Genomic DNA, 25,716 nt, shown 5'->3' with positions numbered 1-25,716 from the left:
TACATTTCACAATGTACTAACTGCTTACATTTGCACTGTCCCAGTACCTACACCAACTGCCCTGCCCACCCCTGCTATGACGCACACCTCCCGAATTAAGGCTGTTTTTACCTGATACAGTCCAAGTACTAATGACATAGCCTGACACACAGCAGACTCTCAGTAAATACTTCTATCCGAACCAAAGTGAGGATCCTCCCCACCGACTGTCTCACATTTTTTGAGTAGTCAAATGGGTTACTGCTCCATGTACTTCCAAAGGGCAAGAGACATATGTGCAGTGGGTGTCACAGTGCCTGCAAGGCACCAGGCATTCAATGCTTCCTCTCCATCCTTTCACCCAAAAAGTGAAATCTGCACCTCACTTCATGGCTCCCATCATTGACGCTACCTGAACAATGTATTGTATTGCTTCTGAACCATTCTTCATTGAACATAAACCCCCTTAAAAAGAGTTATTTATTCTACAAGAATGCTAAGCATTTATTTTGACCACAGATAGGAGCTTATCATGTTGACAAATGTCCATAATGATCAGAAAATCAATGGAAAAGTAAGAGGCTGAACTTAATTTAATAAGCTGCTTGAGCACTGGGATACATGGTTTCTTTTTCAATCCTCATGAACCCAAGGTCAATTCAATACTGAAAGTCTGGGTCACCAATGATGCTTCAATTTCATGCCATAAGTGAAGGAAGAGGCCTGTTAAACAAAAAGATATGTAAAACCTTTGCAGTGAGTAACATTCAAGTTCTGATTTTCCCAAGCGACCTCCTACAGGACAAGAGCAATGTCTCACTGAATATTTGTACCTCCTGGCCCCAACTCATACAATGAGGGAGGAATCCAAGTAGGAAGGCAGAAGAGGACAATAAGGACAAGTAGGAAAAGAGGGAAGAAAGATGAGAGGAGCAGCAAAAGCAAAGGCATCAAAAAAGAGAAGGAAGGCAGGGAAAAAATAGGACTGTCTACAATGTATTAGTGAAAACATGAGGGAAAGGAAAGGAAGATAGCCAATGGCATTTACTTTTTCATGCAATATTATGAACACGAAAATGTAGAAGACCATGTGGATGGCTCTCCTTGAGTGCAGAACAATTATGTCCACATGAGTTAAACCAAGCCCTATCTCTACATATTGATATGTACAGAGCTGGCTATGCTATTTCCTTTTCCCTTCAATTGGCTCTAAGCAATGGAAATAAGGCCAGCTAAGGTACTGATATGTAATCCTTGAGGCCAAACAGTTTCCTGTTTCCTTGACCAAGTTCCCTATAAACAGTTGAGCATAGCAGAATGGCAGAGCCACATAGCTCCAGGAATGCCAACTAGGTTCTAGCCTCAAGTTACAAGGCTATGACTTCTTGGAGCACAAAAGATTACATATCAGGAACTAAAGTAACAGCTTCCTAAATCATTCAAATGCTACCTCAATCAAGTTATGCAGACTGGTCTTTCTGCACAACTTCTCCCTGCATATTGCAGAGGTGCTTGCTCAGCTCACATCATTCACGTGATTCCTACCGTTCGCACTGTCACTCATCCTTGAGCCACTCCCTTCTTCATGAACATAAATCCTGGGTGAGGCTTTGTGGGGAGGAGTTTGTTCCATGTATCCTCACCTGGACTGGACTCCAGACCTCTTGGCTGCCCATAACTTTATGTCTTAGTATCTTTATTCTTGTCATGGGTTGCACTGGAGGTGGTAGATTAAAAATTAACTCACTGGGATTCCAATAACATTTCAATGGGATTATAGATATAAAATTTCTCAAGCCGTGAGAACAAAATGAAAAAAAAAACCAGGATTATAATACTTGGATCACAATATACAATATTTGGATTAAAATTCAGAAAGCTATTTAACTTGATAACACTGAATACCCAAAAGTGACGCCGAGAGATTGGAGGCTGGACAGGAAAGACACCAGCTTTCCCTTTATGCACCACTTCAATGTGACTTGCTCAAGAACTGGGACCATGGGACCACAGCAGAGCTACCAGTAGAGAGCAGAGCCCTGAGAACTTGGGAACTGCTTAAGAATAAAGAGGAAAAAAAAGAATTATGAATTTAGGTTTCTTCCCAGGTGGCCAGAATCAGATCTCAGATGCAAAGTGCTCAGCAGTGCATAGCTGGTGTGAAGCCAGGGCAGCTGGAAACACAGCAAGTGGAGCGAGGAGGCCAGCTTCAGGAGGACCACTTCAGCATGAGCAGCCTAGAGGAGTCACAGCAGATGCCAAGGTGAGGGGGATCTGCACCACGCAGCACCATCACTGTGTACATGAAGACTTTTAGGAAATGCTGGGAAAGAGACCCAGAACACTTTCCTGAAAACACGGCAGTGTTGTCCTTTTCCTCACTGTGTTCCCTGGAGATGAATCACCTTTAATACTTCACCCAACCTGTGAGACAAGTGCATGCCACTTGTTCCTGATATGCTCTTCTGTGTGTACTTCCCTTATCTTCTGCAATCAATACATTGGTATCAACCTATCAGAGTTCTGTTTCTCCAACCTACTGGTTAATCAACCTAAGAGCATATTACTGAACCTCTCAGAACTGCAGCTTCCTAACTAGTAAAATTGGGAAAACAACACGACATAGCTCACAGGGTTGTTGTGAAGATCAAATTAGATAATTACATTAGCAGAGTGGCTTGCACGCAGGAAGCCCTCACTATGCATTATCAGTTCCTTTAAGCAATGTTTCATGCTGTGCTTACACTCACCTTGTGGTATATTTACTCCCATTCTGCATGTATGGAAAATACACCTCAGAGGTGAAACAATTCCTCTGAGTTAAATCACTATAAAACAATAAAGCAATATGCACATTGAATGCACATTGAAAATACTCTGATATAATAATTACACCATTTCCAATTCTTCCTCTTTACTTTTCCATCCTTCTTTGTAACATACAGTAGCTTGTTCCCTTCTCTATCTGTCTTCATCAACTTCTTTTCTTCTTTCCAGTCCCTGAGCTGCACACACACTTGAGATCACAATGTACTATGAGGGCAGAGTTCAGAGACAAAAACAAAAGATCAAAATGCATTTGGTAGGTCTTCGAAAGGCAAATGCATAACTTAAGATCCAGTTCTTCCACATCTATGTAAAATCAAAAACAGAGAGTATTTATGTCTGTGAAGATACTACAGATAAGGCATTTTTCTTGATGGGCAACTACCCAGATGCCTATGAACAGAAAAACAGGTAAATATATTAAGTATGATCATGCAATTGAATACTAATGATCAACAGAAAATATAACAAAATCCAAGTATCCCTCAACATAAAGAACAAATTCAGCCAGAAATAGAAAGAGTACACACTGGACTTAGTTTTCACTTATTTGAAATCCATTAGTAGGCAAAACAAATGCATGGTCACAGAAGGCAGAAAAGTGGTGACCTCTTTGGGAAGGCAGAGCCAAGTAAGAAAGGGCACAAAAATCTTCAAGGTGCTTACCACGTTCCATCTCACAACCTGGTGAGAGCTGCAGAGGAATAGATAGGTTACAAAGCCATCCATCGGCATTTGCACTCAGACATGCTATGTACTTTATGTAGGCTACACTCCAGTAAAAAAGAAACAAGGAAATAAAAAAGTATCAGAATCTATTTCACTGCAGAAGTTTCCAGGGTTCTGGGGCAGCAGCCAAGACGGCAGGCCTTGGTGCTGTCCACCAGCAAAACGCTGACTGACGGTATCTCTTGGCTAAGACCTGAGACGGCCCTGTGTGTGGGAATGAAGAGAAAGTCGGGGACACATCCAGTGGAGTCACAGCCAAACACACCCACAGCCCTGCAGAGGTTTGCAGCACAGGCTGAGGCACAGCCTTGACAGCCAAGCTGCCCAGGGCTTACTTACGTATGTACAAGTGGTGGGATAACCTTCAAAATCAATTTTTTTAAAATTAATTTCTCTTTTAGATTTTTCTGGCATGTTTGATAGCTTTTGGTTGCATACTATGGTACTCTGGATCTCTGTCTTTCCTTTATCTGAGCATAAGTGCATCCCTCTGGTTACAAAGGTATCAGAAAGTGAAGGTGAAGACTAACTGTAACATAAGAAGCAAGGCCTCTGAATAGACATGTACCCAAGGGCAATACCACAGGACCAAATAAACACATGAGATGTTCAGTATAACTATCCCTTAGGGAAATACGAAATCACAACGAGGTACCACTGTATATATCTGCAATTTGTGTAGAGAAACAAACTAACAAGTGTGATGATGTGAAGAAACTAGACTTTCTGCTGCTGTGAGTGTACGGCTCATAATGTCCCAAAAGTGGAGACAGCCCAAAGAATTACCAACTGATCAAAATGTTTATCTATAAAGTGGAACATCAGCCACAAAATGAAACAAAGTAAGGCCAGCATGGTGGCACACTCTGCAATTCCAGAACCTGCAAGGCTGCATCTGGAGAATGGGGAATTAGAGCCCTGCCCTGGGCTACATAATGAGTTCAAGGTCAACCTAAACTACATAGCATGTCCCCGTGTAAAAAATGAAAGGAAAAAAAGTACCAGTAATTACTACAATACAAATTCTGCAATCATGTTTAATAAGACAGTCATAAAAGACCTGAGGCTATAGGTCACATTTATGCATAAGGTCCAGGACAGGCCTTTCTCTAGAGACAGATGGCAGATTATCACCGCCTAATGCTGAGGGAAGTTGAATAGCATGGGTTTCTTTTAAGAAAATGAAAATGTTAAGTCAGATTTTCACAATGGCCACACAACTCTGTGACTATGTTAAAACTAATCTTTGGGTTTTTGAGTAGATGCTGGAGATCAAACCCAAAGTCTTGCACATTCAAAGCATACACTGTACCACTAAGCTAATCTAGCCTGGAAATGTTATCTTTAAATGGTTGACTTATGTAGCATCTGAACTATATCTCAGTGAAGCTGTAATAACAGTACTGAGGCTGCATGCAGGAAGAACACTTGCCTGTTATCAAAGCAGGAGGAGAAAGGCTCTGGTTCCACCTCTGCCTCTCTGCATGAAGAGAAGTCCGTGCCCTTGGTAAGGATCGCGTCTCCATTACAGATTGCTGATTACGATGTAAGACAGTAATGAAAAACAGAGAAAAAAGACTACATTTGCTAATGGCAGCTATATTCTAAGTCATGTCACCAATGTGCATATTCCAGGCCATGAACTTCTCATGGGAATTTTCCAAGACAGCTCATACTAGTCCCCCTGCACAGACAGGCCGCTGAGGCTGAGAGGGGATAAGGAGCTTTTGCCCTGTAAGAATATTATGAGGAAAGACAGCTGTAGAGTGCATAGAAAGCAGCCAGTCCATACTGTAGCAGGAAGACCAAAAAGAAAAAGAAAAAGAAAACATGAGAGAACAAATTAAGAAATTTAGTTTTGGTTTTTGTTGGGTTTGCTGGCACAGCTGTGAATATTCATCCAACATGCTGATACACTGATACCAATCTGCAGATAATAGGAAGCAAAGGATCAAAAGTGTGGGCTTTAGGACTATAGAAATTAATGAATGAATTAATTACAATACTTGGGCAGGACATGTAGCTCAGTGATATATAAGGTTAATTACCAGCCTCTCTTCCCAAGTGCAAGAAACACAACCATAAAACTGATCTCGTATGTGTAGAGGGAGACCAAGTGGCAGAACATTGATCTCTCATGAGTGAGGTCCTAGGTTTGATTCCCAGTACCTTAAGTAAAAGAAGGAAGAAAAAACAAAGAAACAAACCATACAAGGAAATGCCAGGTTAAAATAAGCTTACAGAATTAAAACTGCTTGTCGTGGGGCTGGGATGTGGCCCAGAGGCACAGTGCTAGCTTAGTATGTGTTCTGTCCCCAGTACAACCAAAAAACAGGAGAAAATGGTGCTAACATATGCCACTGAAGGATAGGGAATTGTGATGTAGAAGACTGATATTTTGGAGTGATGATTTAATTTCTTAAAATTACATATAATTCTTTGAATTTAAAATAAAAATTTCATAGATAAAATCCCAGGGCAAGACTAATATGACATTCCAAGGCAATTTTGCATTCCAAACTCATGTTGTTGGCAGTATACTCTGTGGCCTAACGCATGGGGCCTTTCCCCATCTGAGATTTATGTCAAATGTTCAAAGGTGGCTAAGGAAAATCTTCCATACAAACTAAGGTACGCTGGACTTGATCACTCAGCTAAACAATTCCCTGCACAGAAAAAAATCCTTCAACACACAATTCCCTCTCTGCCAACACAGAACTGGGGTAGCACTGGTAACTAAAGCAGATCACAAACACGGCCTCCTCCCATTTGTATGAGCAGCGCTCAAATGCCCAAAGATATTCGATGTGTTTTTTTCCACTTCTACCCACAGGGATAAGCTCCCCAGAGATGATCTCATGATTCTAGCGGCAGAGAACAAGCCTCCTCCCAGGAGATACTGTCTCAGTTCTCAGATGCAAAATCAGTTGAGATGAGAAGGTAGAGAGATCTTAACACTTTGTTCCTGCATCTGTAGTCAACTAATATGCAAAAACTTTCTGATCATCAGAGGAAAAACTTGATCCCCTGAAAGAGCAGAACAGCTCACAGCAAAGCATACATAAAGGAAATTATAAAACCACTCTAGTTTTAGATGAAATTCTCAGGTAACAGGGTTCAAATCAAAGTTGAGATGCAAGAATACGGGTCCATTCCTTATTTACCAAATAAAGAAAAAAATCAATCTTCATTCTTCCTCATCCACAAGTGTTTATTACATCCCAAATTCAGAGGAAGAAATAAAAGTAAAAATAAAGCACACCAGAAATAAAATAGGACAGGCCTTCCACCATGGCTGTATATTACATCTGTGACAGTTTAAATACCACACAGTGTTTCAATGTGGCCAGCCTATTTACAAAAAGCCCTGCTCCTGGTAACAGCTCAAAGGAAGGCTGCTGGGACCAGAAGCTGCCTCCAGGTTCTCCTGGAAGACTGCAGCTTTTTGCAGGGCCAGTTTCCATGACCAACGCTCCCAGCGTTCAGGTTGCTGGACACCTTTTATCTGTCCCTGCAGATGGAGCTCAGGCTGGAAGGGGTAGGAATCACAGTCAATGCAGACTCACTTGGAATGGCTTCTATGCTATAGGTCTGTCCTGCAGCCTATGTGGTGGTGACTTAGCTCATCAGTGCACCAGAGACTAGTGATGAACATTCCTCGAAAATTTCTCAATTTGTTACTACAAAACCAGAACTTAAGGCAGAAGCAGTGAGAAAACAGAAGCATTTTAAGATTACTGAGGGTCTCCAGGTCTACCTCTAAGAAGCAATCATTCTGCATTTCCTGAAGGAGAGTGGAATCCAAGCCCACTGCCACCCACAGTAGGTAGAAAGTAAAAATGGGGGTAATGGTTCCCTGCAGGGAGAAGTCAAGTCTGTCTCCAAGAAGAATAAGCAGTTCTCTTGAAAGGTAACAGCCGAGTTCATGATAACATCATACGTCAAACAAACGTTACATATACTAAGCAACATCATGCCCAAAGCTTCACACACCGTGACAACCTTGGGCAGACTGACCGTGTCTCAACCCAAGCTCCCAAGCTCCCAAGCTCCCCTTAAAGTTCTGGCTGTGTGTGCCCCGGCAAAGCTCTTAACCTCTCTGTGCTCAGAACATCTATAAATAGGGATTAATGATTTCTACTACATAAGAGGAGGTTCCAAAGCTATAAATACATAGTCTAGGCAACATGCTTACACACAGTAAGCAGTTGAATGGTCACATAGTCATGTCATGATAGTTACTGTTTTCATTTTACAGATCAGAAAATTAACTTTCAAAGGGGTCTGCAAATTTTTCTGTAGTCACACAGCATTCGGTGTGACTGGTGCTGGGTCAGATGAACTCCAAGGTTCACACTCTATTACTTGTTACCGTCTTTTCTTTCCTCTTATACTCTGCCCCACATTGTACCTAGGTGGCATCAGCTACTGCATGTCTATATGAAAAGAAAGGTCTTGGAAGAAAACTCCCTTAAGTGCCCACAGTGCGTGAACAATGGCAACCGTAGTGAAACAAGATGGTTGCTGGTACTCATTTGTGGCCCACAGCATGGCACCGTGGGCCAGCGGACCTGAAGACAAGACCTCACCTCTCCACAATGAGAGCCTGCACCAATGTACTGCTACGTGGCTAACAGAACACCAATTTAGAAGTGGGAATGCCAAAGGTAAACTATGTGTTGTCAGGACAAATACAAACAAAAATACTGCATCCTTATGACAGGCAGGCCAGAAGGAGCAAACAGTTACATCATCAAAGCAAGTGCTCAATGCCTCGGATTTGGGGAGATGAGGAATGGCTGACAATTACAGATCACCAGGGACGTTCCTCACTGAAGCACCACAGCAGCAAAGGCAGGGAAGACATGCCCTTTATTTTAACCACTTACGCTCACAACACTGACAGTAAAATTTAGAACAAACAGCTGTGTCTTCCGGCATTCAATTAAGAGGGCACCACTATCCCAGCACGGATCTAGGCAGTGGCTCATCGCTGTCACGGAGGTGACACAGAGCAAGCACCACACCTGCTTGCTGCTATGCATCGGATGCCTAAAATGAGGTTTAGCACTAGGAAACAGTCAATGTGTGCTGTATGCATGTGTGATGAATCTAAATCTCTCAGTGGGCACATACTGAGCATTCGGCAAGTGAACGTAACTGATTCTCACTCTTTTTTCATTTTTATTAGAAAAGAATTGATCTGGGTTTCCTTTAAGTCTCTCACAATGCTAAGCAAGCCTTAAAAGCAAAGTTTTTGATAAACAAACAAAGGAAAATGATGACCAAGCCACACATTTGCTTCAAACTATTTCACATATAGATCCCTACGGCCCTGCGTGAAGTAAAACTTACACACCCACAGTCAGTTACAAACAATTTACTGTGCGTAATTTCTTCCCAGAAAAGACAATGATTAACCAGAAGGCTGCATTCTTTTCTAAGCTCTTCACTGTTAAATCCCCTCTTTTTTTTTTTTTTTATCGGTACCAGGGATCAAACTCACGACCCCACAACCCTGTGCTTGCAAGGCAGGCACTTATGCTGCTGAGCTAAATCCCCAGCCCTAAATCCCGTCTTTTAACCAGAACTCCGGCAACTCCTTGATGACAAAATGGGAAGAATTAATGCAAGATCGCTTCTCCATTAGCCAAAGAAAGGGATGAATCTAAAAGACTGAATCTGGATTTTGAAGTTCACTACACACTTTATGGTAAGGGAAGAATAACAATATTTTAACTTAAAAAAATGCATGCTTCTTCTGCCCAAGTTTTCCTAAAACCTACTCATCTACACTCCTAGCTCCTTTAAAAAAAATTGTAACATTTTCAAAATAACAGAAATAGCAAAGATTTTCTAATGACCAAACCTCTGTTTTTACCAATGGAAAGAACAGAGAATGCTGTGACGATTTTTTAGGATTTTTTTCTATATTTGTCTTAGATTTATCTTTCTATTCTCCTAATCACACCCAACCTCCCAGGTTCCAATCACAGTACTCCACATGTATTTGTCAACATATTCACTCATTCAACAGATACGGAGTTCCCAGGACAGGGCATGCATGCTTTGGGGGATATAACCATGACCGTGACAGAAAACGATCCCAGAGTCTTCCAAAAACAAGAGCCTAGCATTAGAGAATTAATTACTTACATAATATTGAGAGCGGTTGCTGACTGATCAGGAGGAAAATGTACATATTTAAATGGTAGAAATGGATGGGTATGGATCAAGTTTGGAAATGCCTCTCATGAGAAAGTTCTCCAGGCAGACATGCATGGTAAGAACACGTTATATAGGTTTAGTTTTGTAGTCAGCAGAGAAATCTGTTCAACCAGGACATGGTGTTGACCCAGAAGTCCAAGAATATTTTGGACAGTGGAGTCAGCTGAAATGATTCTTTACACGTTGGTCACTACATCCTTAAGGAATACCACTAAAGTCAAATGACAAAAGAACCATTACTGAATAAGGGAAGATTTCCCCCAGCAAGTGTTTTAAGGTGAGACTTTAAGGCCAGGACAGATGATATGGGATAAAAGCTGACAAAGCTGCAGTCTTTCCAGTTAGAAACAGCAGCAAGGGGCTGGGGATTTAGCTCAGCGGCATAAGCACCTGCCTTGTAAGCAGGCAGTCGTGAGTTCGATCCCCAGTACCGATAAGAAAAAGACAAAAAAAAAGAAACAGCATCAAGTTTACATTGAGAGCAGTATACAGTAAGTGTCTAATAGCTGTAAGGAAAAAAAATATCACCTCTTCAGTTCCTTGATCACGTCTTCTTCCTCTCCTCTCCCCACTATCATCCACATACAGCGCATGATGCCTCCTGGCAGGTGTGCTGTCTTGGTTACTTTTCTCACACTGCTGGAACAAAACACCCAACTCCCAAAATGAAGGAAGGATAGGTTTATTTAGCTCACTGCTTGTGGAGGTTTCAGTCCATAATCAGTTGGCTCCAAAGCAGGGTGGTATGGCACCAGGGCAACATTTCAAGGCAGCAACTAGAACAAAAGCAGCCAAAGCAAAAGGGGATACAGAGCAAAAGCAAACGTCTTTTCTTCCTCTATATTGTACACAGGTCACCACCCCCACCCACCCCACTCCAGAGCAGGAGTAGGACTCACACAATCTCTGTGCCCTCCTCTTACACAGGCTGAGGGAATTTACAAAGTAAGAACCCTGGCTCCCTGCTGAGTCTCTCAGTTAAACTTCTAAACTTCTGAAGTTGACAAAATTGTATCAACTATAATAACATGTGCCAACTGCTCCCAAACATTGTTTAGAACGAATTAATTTTCCTGTAAACATCACACACAAATTTAAATTCACTTTCTCCTCTTAAAGGACAAAATGCCTTCAGTGTAGAAATTGCACTGGAGTTGGAAAATTGGAGTTTTAATGTCAGTCTTCTTGTTAATCTACAAGGTAGCTTTGGCAAGTCAACAAGCCACCTCTGTTTTTAACTTGCTGTCTCTAAAATGATTTTAAAAACACTAAAGTTTTTATGAGAACTACCTAGCTTCTATTTGATTAGAAGAACTGCCCTTGGATCAGCTCTAAAAATGACTCAATGACTATTATAGTTATTGACTATATTGTTATTTTTTGTCAATTTGTAAAACATTTACAAGTATTTAAAAGTTATTTGCTCCTTTAAGACAAGTAAATTTTATTTTAAGAGATTATGCCTCTTTAGTTAAGTTTTAAAACAAAATTTTAGTTTTTAAATACCTGGGAAAATATGTAAATTATTAGAAAAATAATAATGGCCCAGTTCTCAGGCTGTGCAACACTGGGCACACCCTTGTAGACTCATGGAGGGCTGAGCAGCCCTAACCGCAGGAGGCAGAACTCTCCTGGTGGAGAGGGGCGTGGAGAGGGGCACAGAGGGGGCAGGGCACCACCTAGGAGACCTCCCTGGGAATCTGTATTCTGCTGCCTCACCAGGAGAGCACAACCTGGAGCCTTGGACTTTCCCACACAAATTTCCCTTATGTGAACAAATCTCAAGACTGAATCTCAAGAGCTGACAGGCTGCTGCAGGGAGGTCCTGCCTGCAGCTCAAAGAGCTTAGTGCATGCACATCCCGAGGCTGTCAAGCTTAGCCTGAGCAATTAGGACAGAAAAGCCACATGGATCAACCTGTGAACAGATCAGATACCCAACACAAGGGTAATTTTCACTGTGCTGGGTAAAATGTCAGTGCAAAGAGCAGCTGTAACAAGCATTAACACACATAATCCTCCTAATAACCATGTGTGCGCGAGCATGATCTCCCATTTATGACGGATAAAATCAGGGTACTAGGATGGTAGTTTACCCCAGAGAACAAACGGTAGAGACCTGAGCCTATCCCCTGTCCTGTACACTCCAGGGCCACACACACAGAGAAGGAAACAACAGTAATGTTCCTGACTCAGCTGACTCAGGCACTGGGCAGAATCCTGGGGATCAAGTCTGGCTGTCTTCTGGGAAAACCACTCCCTCCCCCAGCCACCCCCCACCCCCAGATCCTGGGAGGAAAAACTAAATGGTGGAAAGAACTGGAAGTGTTACAGCTGTGTCTAGAGGCCCCCCACAGCCTCCTGTGATCACAGACAGGTTTGGGGAGGTGACCGTGTCATGGGGCAGGACCTCTGCCCCATGGCTAATCTGCTGTTGGAAGGTGGATCCTGGCTGGAGGAGGGGGGCACCTGGAGCTTCGCTGGGCAGAGTCTTACGCCTGCCCCTTGCTTGATTCCTCATTCTGCTTCTTGCTGCCAGGCTATCAACAAGGCTTCCTCTGCCTGGAGCCAGCAGACTATGGGCTAAAACCAAAGCAAACCTTCAAGTTGAAGGTGTCAGATACTGCATTCCTGTGAGGAGAAAGTAACTAACACAGGGAATAAGATTGTTTCTTTTACCTAACAGTTGTACAAAGTTGTTTTATGGTATGGGTCTAAGAATGTTTCTAACTTGAATTAAAGAATTCAGCAGGACTCAAAGTCAAATTCAGGTTACTGAACTATGGCCCCCAGCGTGTTGGGAGGGGCATGTAGGTATAAATTTACCATGCTTTCAAAGTCAGTTCATCAGAAGATTTAATGTCTGTGTATACAGGACAATATGTTCTCAAATTTATGGACAGAAACTCAGCTCCTAGTGCCTTTCTAAAGTCACCCAAGCACTTTCCCCCCCTAAAAACTGAGCTAGACAAGATAGAAGGCCTACTATACTTGCTCAGCCATACAGGCTATGGTTCAGAGGCACAACAGCCTCTGGAAAATGACAGGTAAAACAACCATTCCCTGGAGCCCTTTCCAAACACAGGAGATAAGTTTCCACTAGGAATCATGCAATTATGTTCTCATTCAGTAAGCAGCTTTCAGGAATGCCTGGTGTCCCACATAGCTTGTCAACAGGAGCAATCACATTTAAATGCCACAACAAACTTTCAATCTTGACATCTGATTTTCTTTTTATGGACTCATCAATGAACATTCCAATCTGGGTAGTATTCTTTGTTGGATGGGTTAATGTGAAGTTGCCACATTAAACACTCCTTGGGACCACCCTAAGGCATATACTGCTGATAAACCAACACTTGATCTTTTTTTTTCTGTTTCTTTTGTATGTTTTTTGAAACAAAGTCTCACTATGCAGATCAGGATGGCCTTGAACTCATTATGTAGCCCAGGTTGACCTGGAATTCATGGAGATCCTCCTGACTCGGCCTCCCAAGCGCTGGGATCACAGGTGTGTGTCACCATGTCCACCTACATCTTGGTCTTAAAGAAGAAAAATAAGTTTCTTATATGGACACCCAGTAAAAGATCTTTAAGGAAGAGCAAAGCTGTAAGAATTTAGGCAGCAGGAGCTGATAGTCTCTTCTGCTCAACTTTAGACAAATAGTTTTTACACTGCTCATTCCATATTCAAATTTCAGAAGAACACGTCTGATTTGTTTGGCTTGTTCTTCCATCCAAGAGATGGCAAAGAATCCTGGTTGACTTTTGGATTCAGACTGGAGGGATTCTGAGGTTTGAGGGGTAAGGGGGACCAGAGAGAAGGAGCAAATGAAAAGGAAGGAGGAGGACAGAAAAGAAAAAACTAGAAAGGAAAACATGCATGCAACAAATGCACAAAGCACACCTCCCAAGCAGCCAGGTACTTGCTAGGAGCCCACATCAGAAAGGTAGGCCACTCTGTGGATTCCCGGCTGCTCTAACATCCCGGTTAGAGGCCAAGCCACATAGGCTGAATTACAAATCTAGAGATATAATGGACCCTTGCAAGAAAAGCACATATTAAAAATGAGCCAAAAAGTCAGTTGATATCTCAAGAGGTATACAGATATCTCATTATAATAAGTTACTAAATAGAGTTAGATTTTGTGTTACTGAAACAAGTTGGAAATACTGATTCAGAGAAACCTACTCACACAGGATTTACACTAGCAACTTCTAGTCTAATAAAAGCAAAACAGGGTAATTATGAAATATGATCCTCGAGAATGAACCAGAGCATCTTTATTATAAGCAGAGTGAATCACAGGAAAAATTTAAAACATGTCAGTCAAACAATTCTTTGCAAAAATTATAAAAAAGACATTTTTAGAATTCTATAGGGGCACTCTTAAAATGTTTTATGTTTAAACAGAATGTGTCAATTACTGAATTAATAAGTACACAGTTCTCAAAAGATATTATTTAACATAAATCTGTTGTTTTCAACAGGAGGTTAGGAATGTAACTCAGTGAGCACTTGCCTAACTAACAGAAGACCCCAGGATTCAGCCCCAGCATGTAAATCAAAAGGAAAAAAAAGAAAAACAACAGTAAAAAAAATTTGGCACATTCACTAGTAAGCTCAATGATAACATTCCTAAATTGCCACAGGCTCTAGGCTTTTTTTAACCTTCTCCTCAGTCTTATTTTTTATAACTTTTTGGAGGGTGTATAGAAACCCTAATGGGCATTGAGTAAAATGTAATACACACATACGTCCACAAACAAGAGCTTGCATATCTCCTGTTTAACAGAAAGAAACAGCTTTTCGATCTTAATATCCCAGGTAATCAAAAAGAAAGACTCATTCTCTAAACAGCTCTAAAAAGAAAAAGAAACAAAGTGAGATTTCTAGGAGAAATACAAAATAGAAAGTACCAGTCCTAAAATTAAAAGGAAAAAAAAATACAGAGTAGAAGAAACCAACCTAAGGTTATATAAAGGGATCTACAGGTAAAGGTGAATTTAGGTTATTGGATTTACCATATATAAGAAGACCTATGTTTTGTTTTTTGAAAAGGGGTCTTGTTAAGTTGCTCAGGCTGGGCTCAAACTTGCAATCTTTTTGCCACAGCCTCAGAGAAGTGGAATTAGAGGCATCTAACCTGGCTGAAAAATGTTCTTCACATGTACTGTGAACATCATTACCCATTTAGTAGTATATGTAAGCTGAGGTTTTCATAGCAGCCATTTAAAGCCACAGCAGACTGGCTTCTGGAGGGTGAGTGGAAGTGCTGTGTGTATTTTACCAGCCACGCCTGCAAAGAGAAGAGATGTGCCGCCCCTTGCCCTCTCCCCAGGTCCAGAACGCACATAGGGGCAACACCCAAGTAATGGCAGAGCACTGTGGGAGATGGAAGCCGAGTCCTCGGTGTGCAGAGCCCCACCGTGGTCCTCAACTATCACAGAGCACTGCAAGGCAAGGCAGAAACGAACTTCTATCACACTGAAGCCACCAGGAGGACTCTGAAGTACTTGCTAAGGTAGCCAAGCCTGTACCCTGGCTGATGACACGGAAAACTTGATTACAGCAAAACCACTTATCATATGTATCTCTTTCTTAAAAAAACAGAACAAAAAAGTCAGAATGGGTTTACACAATCTGTCTGTCACTGTTAAGCAAATAAGAGCACCCATTACTGTCAAAGATTTCTATGCAAACACAAAAATACAAGATGCCCTTAAAATACTGCTGAAGAACAGCCTAAATTGAAACCAAGGATTTCTAAGACATGAGTAAAATCAGTGTATTTGTCATTTAGACAAAAACATTCAAAACACATTTTATATGCATAAAGAAAAATTGAGAAACTACATATTAAACTAGTTGGTCATAGGAGATGAGAATTTTAGCAGAGGGAGCAAGAGAAAATTCAGGTTGCTATTTCATATTGTTGAGTTTTATTTGGATTTTTATAATAAACATGTATTACTTTAATAAATAAAAATTAAACATACATTAGAACTCTGTAAGTTACACTACAACAAAAACATAAGACAAGCACACAGAAAATGGCGATTTCCATCCACAAATAAAACTATGGCCTTTTGAATTCAGTGATGCAAATTTATATACTTGTAAAATTTTACTGTACATAAAAAACTGAAACATACCATAAAACTTGAATATATTTCCTTATGTTCTTTGCCTTTCATGGGTACCACTCTCACATGGCAGAGAGAGAAAGGAAGGAGTGGAGGAGAGGAGAGGACAGAGGAGAGAAAGCTTAGGAGAAACTGAAGGGTCAGAAATATAGTCTTTGTCTGGTTACAATGTTACTAGGCTCAAAATCCTGAAAGAGTACCACAGTGTAAGACACAGTGTTTTCAATTCGGGTGGTAAATCAGTGTATCTTTGAGCAGTAGTCAATGTCTTAAAACTATGGGGGCCTCATGAAGGTATGACAGGCTGTCCAGTATCAAACATAAGCTTTGATGTATTTATTCCCATCTACGAACAGCACAGACTTACTATACCAACTGATAACACAGTACTATCACATGCACTGAATGTCAGCAACCATTAGCACCTGCAAAATACATTATCAGTAACTGACTATTCAGTGATATACTGAGACCAACTTGTTACCTAAATTCCACGTATTTATCTCAAAATGCCAACACTGGAATTAAACATGAATACGGAGGTTTTAGTTTAGAAAAAAAAACTATCATTTTTTGGGGGGTGGGGCTTAAAAGAAAACCAACATGCACGCCATAGGTTTGCCACCACTGGACTTTATCTTCCAAGTGTCAACACATACACCACATCCTGTTTCAGTAAGACTCTGTATCACCGAACCAGTATTTCTTGAAACTAGTAATACCCAATCTTTATAAAGATACCCAATCGATTAGTGAAATTATCTTCTCATTACTGTAGAAACAATACCCAGTATGTAAACTGATGGTAAGAAAGAAGCCAAATAACTGAAGGCAATAAACTTTAAATGTTCTTATAAAAGACAGGCCCTACTCTTCATGGGACTTAACAGTCTGAGAAACTACTTTAATCATGTACAGTCTATCTCAATGACTTTATAAAAGCATAAGGATATTTAAAAAGAGGTTGAGAAAGTGTGTAAGACAGATTACCACATTACTAAGTTTTTGTTGGTTTATCAAACAGAATGGTTTGCACTGTCATTGTTTGACTGTCTACTTTTTATGCTTTGACTTTGTAACTTGAACTGTTTCTAACATGACAATAGGTAATTTATCAACTAGTGATTTTTTGTGTTTTTTTTTTTAATTCTGTAAATTTCTACCCTTTTTTGTTTTGCTTTTCCTCTCTAAATAAAAAAAAAAATTTAAAGGTTGATAAAGGCTGTACCTCTCATCTTCAAAACCAGGATGAGAAAAGTCTTGGACAGGGACTTGGTATGCACCTACTGCTGGAAATCAAAGCATTCAGGGGACTACCATAACTTCTAAGCCCAGAAGCTCTCCCGTGAGGACAGGCTGGTAGGCAAACATGTAGGAATACAGTACAAGTTTCCACTGGCAGAAGTTACAAAAACAAAACTACTCCAGTTGTAAACAGGATACAGTTTCTAATGAAATAAAAAATAAGATTTAGGATGTGACAAAACTGAAAACTTGATTCACAACAATCTTATACACATTACATGTACACATTAAAATTTTACTAAAAACCTTCATTTGTCTTTTCTAAAAGAAATAAGAAAGCAATATTACTCAGGATACTCAAGGCATACCAATCCAATGTTCCCACAAACTGTGACCCAGAAAATCTGGCTTATAGAAAAGATATTCCCAAGGATGTAGGTTTCTACAAGCATATGAGGAATTATCTATATACTAAATAATGTGATATTTTCTGCAATATAAGGATCTCACATGTATGTAGTATGTGGATGGATAAATGAATTCTATTAAGAAGTACAATACTACATAACAGCCTAGATAACCTATTAATTCATTATCAGATTTAGGGTCTTTCAAAACCAAGACACCCTAAAATTACACTAATGTTAAGTGAATGCAAAAATCTTTTGACAAAGGCCAGGGAGTTAGCTCAGTGGCATAAGCACCTGCCTGGCAAGTGCAAGGTCATGAGTTCAACCCTCAGTCCCCCCGCCCCCCAAAAAATACCTTTTGACGTACAGACTCTAAGACTGGGAACCACTGTTTCAATGCAGAAGGGTCTACGCTAGGTCTAGGCCAGTGATGGCAAGTCTTTCAGAGATAACAGGCTGCGGTACATATGCTGTAGCTTCAGCACCACTGGTCTCGGCAGAGAAGGTAATCACTTCATACATTGGAAAATGTGTGAAAGGGAGAGAAAGATCTATCATTTTACCAAGACAAGAGCCCCTCCTGTGTTGAAGAGTCCTTCAAGATGTCCAGTTGGTCCTAGAACATCAGGATAGATGTTTTCTTCTGGGGTTGGAGATGACCCCAACATTTTCAACCTGGAGCCCTCATTCTCTGTCCTTCCAGCTACACAGCTTCATCCCAGGGATGACTGCTCCTGAGTACTACTACAGACTCATGAACTCTAAACTCACACCCACCAACTTCTGAATGTATGTGAGGCTGGGAACAACACCTACCTAGGAGCTGTATGCTAGATACAAGCGTCTGTATTACAGTGCCAAGACAGCACAAAGCTTATACAAAGCTTATACAAAGCTTATACAAAGCTTGGGAACCGTACTTTGAAATAACAGGAGTAAAAATACAATGCAAAATTTGTATCCACAAGGAATACGTAAACCACAATGTTACTACCCACTGTTGTAAAGGCTGGGCTCCTAAAGAGGGACCATCTGTGCTGATGCACAGGATGCCATCCCAATGGCATGTATTCACAGGGGCATGCGTAAGGACATTCACACAGGTAGAAAAAGGGTCACTATGATGTTCCTTATAAAAGCTAAAGCGCAGAGACAAGCACTATGCCCTTAACAACTTGTCACCTCCATACCTGTGTCATGCTGCTCATAGAAAAAACAAAAGCTGATAACCTCAGGTCAGTTCCCAACCTCAGGTGACATTTAAAACTTACTATATGACTTCCTGCCACGCCTCACACCACGATTTTCCTGAGTCTCTTTCTCTCTTGCTGTCTCTCACCCTTTGTCTCTCACATATAGATGAAGAGCAAAAGCTTGTTTTCATACATTTAATTTAATAATATTCAAAAAATCAACAATGTTTAAATTATTTTCTCATTTGATATCTGAACAAAGCCCAGCACAGATAGAAGAGCCAATATTTGAGAACCACCTTCCAAAGAATCTGCAAGAACATTCCAACTTTAACACATATTGAATGCAAACATGACTCAACAAGAACAAGCAGATAAATATAGTAAAAAAAGTATGAGTTTGAATGAATCATAAAATGCCAAGGCACCCATTTATAGAAGGGCAAGTCAAATACCACTGTGGTGTAAGGACTTTGCCCAACACTAGTCATATGCCTGGGAATATAACTACATTCCAATTTGAGAACTACACTGATAAAAGTCTTCCCATTATATAGAACAGCCAACTATAACACCACAAAAAAAAAAAAAAAAAAAAAAACAGTTTGCAAAGAAAAAAGAATGAAATTTATTGTCTTGTTTAAACAAAATCCTATTCTAATGTGATTTTGTAGCTTGCAAAATAACTTGATCTTAAAGAATGAGGCAGTTGAGTATACTAGCAACGCGTATCTACCACCGGATGTATAAACTAGCAGCAGCCCCACCATTCACCACTGTCCAGCCACTGACAGGCCTTGGAAAATACAACAGCAGCATCATTAAGGTACAGATTTTAATATAAGCTTAGGCTGTAGGAGCAGTATGATCTAATAAACTAAAATATTAAGTTGAGGGGCAGAAGTATTCTCTGCTGTATAAATTAATTGTATTATAACAAGATTATATTTCCTCACTGTCTTGCAGGAGTCAAAGTGATACACAAGGTAACCAAGGATTACAAGAGCAACTGGACTTCCAAGAATTCAGCAAAACACATAACAAACAATGGGCCATTCACAACAACCCTACGTATGAAGCTTAGGAAACTAGAATACAAACCTGTGTAGCTGCAGTAGAAGTAGTGACCACTAACCTGGTTGTAACAGGATTAAATTGAACAATGAGGTATACGTGTGCAAGCAGACACATATATACAAGCACTGTACTACACAGATGCTGTACTTTATATACGAAATTCAACATAGATGCTGACTATATAGAAAGAATTGCATAGATGCTCACTATATAGAAAGAATTGGCTTTAATTAGTCACCAACATAGCTATTCTCTATCCCTAATTACTATGTAACCTACCACACAAAGACTTCCTGTCATAGCCAGATGGGAACCCAAGGAACAAATTCCCTTTAGGTTCAGTGACCCTGACTGTAAAGCTATTTTTCTTTAATTATGTTACAGAAAAAGATGTCTACATGTGCCTGACTGTAAAGCTATTTTTCTTTAATTATGCTACAGAAAAAGATGTCTAGATGTGCGGTCCTGTGAGAGGTTTGGCTGGTGGAGAAGGAAAAAAAACTCATTAACTCAGTTACGACAGCCAATATACCAAAAAGGAAAGAGAAAAGCAACCCATACACATAACTTTTTAATAACTGCAAAAAAAAAAAAAATAGCAGAAACAGACTTTATTTAAATGGTTTGCCAACATTTATAGGCATTCTCTGGTTTATTTTTCAGAAATTGTCAAGAACTACAACTAAATTTAAAGAACACAGTAACTTCTAAGAAATTACCTAAAAGCTATTAATTATAATAAAAACAATTACATTAACAGCTAATATTTATTCACTGTTTTAATTAATGGGCCTAACATACACTATCTTCATGTCTCCCTAACCACCCAAGACATGGCAATTAAGATAACAACCACAGAATCCCTGGAAATTCTAATTCTGTAACGCTGGGATTGGCCCTGTAAATTAGTTGGTAGGATACAAAAATTTGTGAAGATTTCCTTCCCACCCCCTACCATTGGCCTTTTCTTCTGACATCCTATAAATGTAGCCTGTAAGTCTCTTTCTACAAAGAGAAGCCCGAGGCAGCAATGCAGCGCACAGCTACAAATCCAGCACTCCGGGAAGCTATGGCAGATGACGCGTTCAAATCCAGCCCAGACAACTTAGCAACTAAGCAAGACTCTGTCTCAAGATAAAAGATGCAGAAAGGGTGTGGCATAGTTCAGTATAGATCCTGGGTTTGATCTTTAGTACCACACGCCTCTTCCCCCCAAAAAAGGCAGAGAAGCCAAAGGCTCCCATACTTAGCAAAATCTGTAAAATAAATATTTATTTTGGTTGATAAAAGTAAGGCATTCATTTGTAACTTTTCTTTTTTAATTCCATAAAAATTACATTCAAATTCAAAGCAAATTACAAGTGGAAAAAAATTTACATTCAAACTAGTCTCTTACCTAGACAAAAGCGCTACAAATTTCTGTGCATCCTTTAAAAATAATAATTCACAGAAATCTATGAATTCTCAAACTCCAACAATATAATTAAATTAAAAAACAATCATAACCAACATTTACTGAGCATCTCACAAATTCTAAATCACTAAATTTCATGAGTCTCTAGTTAAGAAAACAAACACGAAGAAGCTAAATATTGTGCCTAAGATAACAAACTGGAAGAAACAGTATTCAAAGCTATAAGGAGAACTGCTTCTTAAATCTCCTAATTTCTCGTTCTGATTATCTACTGTGTAACAAATCACCCAAAACATAACGGCTGAAACTGACAATAAGCATTAACTTTCACAGACTGTCAATCGGAAGTCTGCACCAAGTGCAACTGAAAAGCCTTGTCTGCACTACCTGAAGCTGGGAGCTTCCATGGAGGAAAGCAATCAGGACCCAGGGCTGAGCTGGGGCCCGCTGGGGCTCTGCTGCTGCAGGACCAGAGCACTCACAGGAGGCCAGCACATGTGTCCCCTGGGGCTTCCTCACAGCCTGCTGGTTGGACTCCAAAGTCACATGTCCCAGGAGAAGGAGGTAAAAGTTATGTCAGCTTCTATTATACTGTCTTAGGATTCTCACTGTATCCTGTCGCTGCAATCAAAAGCCCCTCTTTCCACTGGAAGAGAAAGGGCCAGATATCTCCACCTACTTCTCAGGGAGAGATAAACAGCAGGAGACAGAGAGATCACTGCGGTTAATTATGTCACAACCCCTAAAAAGGCACTGAGTAGTATTATCTCCCCACCTAACAGTGAGAAAAGAAGAATTTCACAGAAGTTACTATGACTGGTCCAAGGACATACGCTTAATAATGATACTAGGATGAAAATTCTGCAGAAATTCCTTTGCGTTGTCCTTGGGAAAGTCTACTGAGATGGTGGTGTTCATGTTTGAAAAGTAAGACAATCTGTGTCTTAAAAAATAAATAAAAATAATGTAAGTAAATCTCTTTCATAAAAGTATACTAAAAGGATATCCACATATAAATAATCAGAATTGGCAAGGAAATTGATGGGAATCCTGTAAGTATTGTTACTTTATCAGTGAATGTTCGGGATTTTTGTCATCTTTAAAGAAGAGTAATTAAAAAAAAAACTAGAGAAAATATCAACAGTATACTGCAAGAAGAGTCCTTAAGAACAGAACCCAGACACACAAATCATTCAATTAAGTCTAAAGAGGACAAACCTAGGCAACATAATGAAGCCAGTGAGCCACAAGCTCCATCTGACGCCAAGTCAGAGAGGGGACTTTGCAGTCATAATTGGCAACCGCCTTGAAAGGACCAACCTGGACTCTGAATGTGTCCTCACTGGTGTGGGAATTTCACCACACACCTTCTCTGCTGGCCAGAGCCACTTGCATCATTCAGATTTACTGCCCTATGAAAACCAGCAAAATGAATGTTTACTGTTGTCATGGAACCTTCACACGAGGGCAACACAACACACACCCATTACTGTGACATGTCCAGATAAGACTGGAGGATACAAGGATCAGAAATAGAGCTGCTAAATAATATTTATGAAAGCCAATAAAACTTCTCCCTTTCTAGGTATCTGTGATGTTTATGGGGAACATGACAGCATGTGCGTGATCTTGCATAACATGACAATAAGTCAGTTCTTTATTTCACCTGTGGGCTGGCTAAATGGTAGGCATAAAAGTGACTGCCTCTCTTAAACACATGTGATTTACTGTCACTGTGCAGCATCAGCACTTGCCCCCCAGAAGGATCCACGGCAGCACAACGGGCAGAACACCTCGTGTGGAAACTCCAGCCTGTCTCCTCTACTTCCAATGTCTTGACCACAGACATTAACAAAAACAACACGTGACACACACGAGGGACACACATGGGGGATTTGCCAGCCAAACACTGTACAACACCTTGAGGTTTCAGAAGGTAAACTGTCATCTCTGAGTTAGGGGCCAAAAATCTTGAAATTACTATAATTCATTCCAGAAGGCAGGGGATAGCACACCGTACCTTTGTTTCAAACAGCCACCAGTGTTTTTCTTTCCAGTCCCTACAAAGCCGCTTGATGTGATTAAAGACCATCCATCCTGAAGCTTTATCAAGAAGAATAATTTAACCTAAATTCAATATAGTGTGAAGTACCAAGTGCACAGTTAATGACCAAAGCCAAAACAAAATTATTTAGATGGTGAGGCCTTATCCAAACTTTTCGCAATTATCCTAAATATTAATGCTGAAAGACAATATCTAAATATACCATCAGCACACTTGCTTCTAAACATTTCTGTCTGGTAAACAGATTTTTCAATATCCAAGTATAATTGGCATTAAGCCCAATGTACCAAAATGCAGCAATTAATACCTCCCTGAAAGTCCACCAATTTTTCAGCACCCTTTACTCACCCAGAAGCACACTGAGAACTGCCCAATGCTCCTCCAGCCCTACTTTCATCCAGCCCTTCTCCCGCACAACCACTGCACTCTCGAAAAACTCAGGAAGAGACAGGGAAGAGCATGAGCTCAGCAGTACCCCACGGCCTACCTGCCTGGGCGACCCCTAGACAAATCAGATCTCTATCACTGGTGGCAATTTTCCCCTGAAGGCAGCGCCAAAAGACAAATGTCACAACTGACCTCAAATTTAGGCAGCAGGCTCATTTGTGGGCAAAGAAGAAAACTACAGCCAAAACTGAACCATCGGGATATTATGCAACACAACACTAGTATTATCACTATTGCTGCTAACAGTGGTGGCCACAACAGTAACACACATGCTAGTACTAGCAGAAAAGTTAGAAATGGAGGACAGTTTGGTTACATGTGTAGTTAAGTGGTTGGCAAGAACACTGATGTCATCAACCCTGAACTCAGTAACTTCCTATTTCAAGAGTCTGTCTAAGAAATAATCATGTAGACAAAGGTTTAGCTCCAAGGATCCTAATGTGAGTGCTGTCTAAAATATGCAAAACCGAGTGAACCAGTGCCATGCGTGAGCCACCACCGCCAGGGGACAGCCAGACCCTAGCCCTTGCCCATGAGTCAGCACAATTCATGGACAGCATGGGAAAGAGAACCAGAATTTATCAAGAAGCAAGCCCTCCCAGCAAACTAGCACCACGTACTGGCCGCAGCCACCAGGGTCATAGCCAGACCCCAGGCCCTACTGGCACGTGGGCTGGCAAACAAGAGCCAACCCACCCTCTCCCCTGCCATAAGCAAACGGCTGATCCAGAGAAACACAGCCTGCAATGACAGCTATTGAGGTAAAATGCAATTTGATGCTTGTGGTGTTTGTTGGTTCACTGACTTTGCAGGTCTAAGGCTGATGGTCTGATCATCTATTCAGAGGATCACCATATGCAGGGTGACATCTATGGGGGATCTCCTCCTAAGGTGGTGGCCATTGTTAATTCCCTGTATTCTTGTATTGAAGTCCTGTATTATTTTCATTGTTTTGTTGGATTTTATTGGTTTTTTTGCTTGATTTTGTTATATCTGATGGCATGGACAGCTATTTCAAAGATAGCAAGATATATTATAGTAGCCATTTGGGGTTTACTATTGTCTTGTTTTGAAGTCCTTTATTGCATTCATTGTTTTATTTTTATTGGTTCTATTCTGTTCTGTTTTGTTTGGTTTTTACTAAGTCTGAACACATCTGCAGCTATTTTGAAGACAACGCAAGGCATATGGTAACCACTGCTGATTTTCTATTATTTTGAAGTTCTGTGTCACTTACATGGGTTTGTGTGGCAATTTGGCTTTATTCTGTTTTGTTTTTGCTTGATTTTGTTCTCTTTAAAATAAAACAAACTGTTAAAAAATAAAAGAAACTATGAAAAACTGGAAACGACATACTCAACAATGGTTACAAAGATAGTATATCCATTCAATGGAATACTAATGAACCTAAAAATGACACTAAAATCACATATTCTTTCTTTTACACAGCAACACATTCATGATTGAACAGGCAGTGAAAACAGAAATAACAGAAATACACTTGAATGGAAATTTCTCCTTATGGACCTACTCATGATATACTTACAGTAAGACAGTCTAGAAGGACAACACTGTTACATTTGACTGGTGAGATGACAGGTGATTTGGGGGATGTCTTGTGCTTTCTAATGCTGTCTTGTGCTTTCTAATGCTGAGAAAATGAATGGAAACCCCTGCAGTATTTCATGAACATTCTGCCACATGGATCATTTTTTAAAAATTAATTTTACTGATACATTTTTTGCATATACAATGATCAATTTATCATAGGGAATTTGTACCTGTACATAATACATTTTAATTCTTTTTTCCCATTCCCCTCTTCAACCTGAATCCTCTTTCCCTCTCCATTTACAAAACTGTGTTTCTATTGTTTCCTTTCCATTTTTTAAAATTTTTACCCTTGTTTTCTTTTTCTTTTTTTTTTTTTTTTTTTTTTTTCTTTTTACTGGTACCA

General features: G+C 40.3%; 1 protein-coding gene across 24 annotated transcripts in view; it reads right to left on the bottom strand.

Annotated features, from left to right (window-relative positions):
- Magi1 (membrane associated guanylate kinase, WW and PDZ domain containing 1) overlaps positions 1–25,716 on the bottom strand; it is a 589,708-nt gene that overhangs the window by 436,601 nt on the left and 127,391 nt on the right. The window lies entirely within an intron of this gene.

Source organism: Cavia porcellus, unplaced genomic scaffold, assembly GCF_034190915.1.
Source record: "Cavia porcellus strain 051 isolate PalLab524CR breed Dunkin Hartley unplaced genomic scaffold, mCavPor4.1 scaffold_10, whole genome shotgun sequence".
In the NCBI taxonomy this organism is placed as follows: Eukaryota; Metazoa; Chordata; class Mammalia; order Rodentia; family Caviidae; genus Cavia; species Cavia porcellus.
Note: the sequence above shows the minus strand (reverse complement) of the source record. Positions and strands in the feature narration are given on the sequence as shown.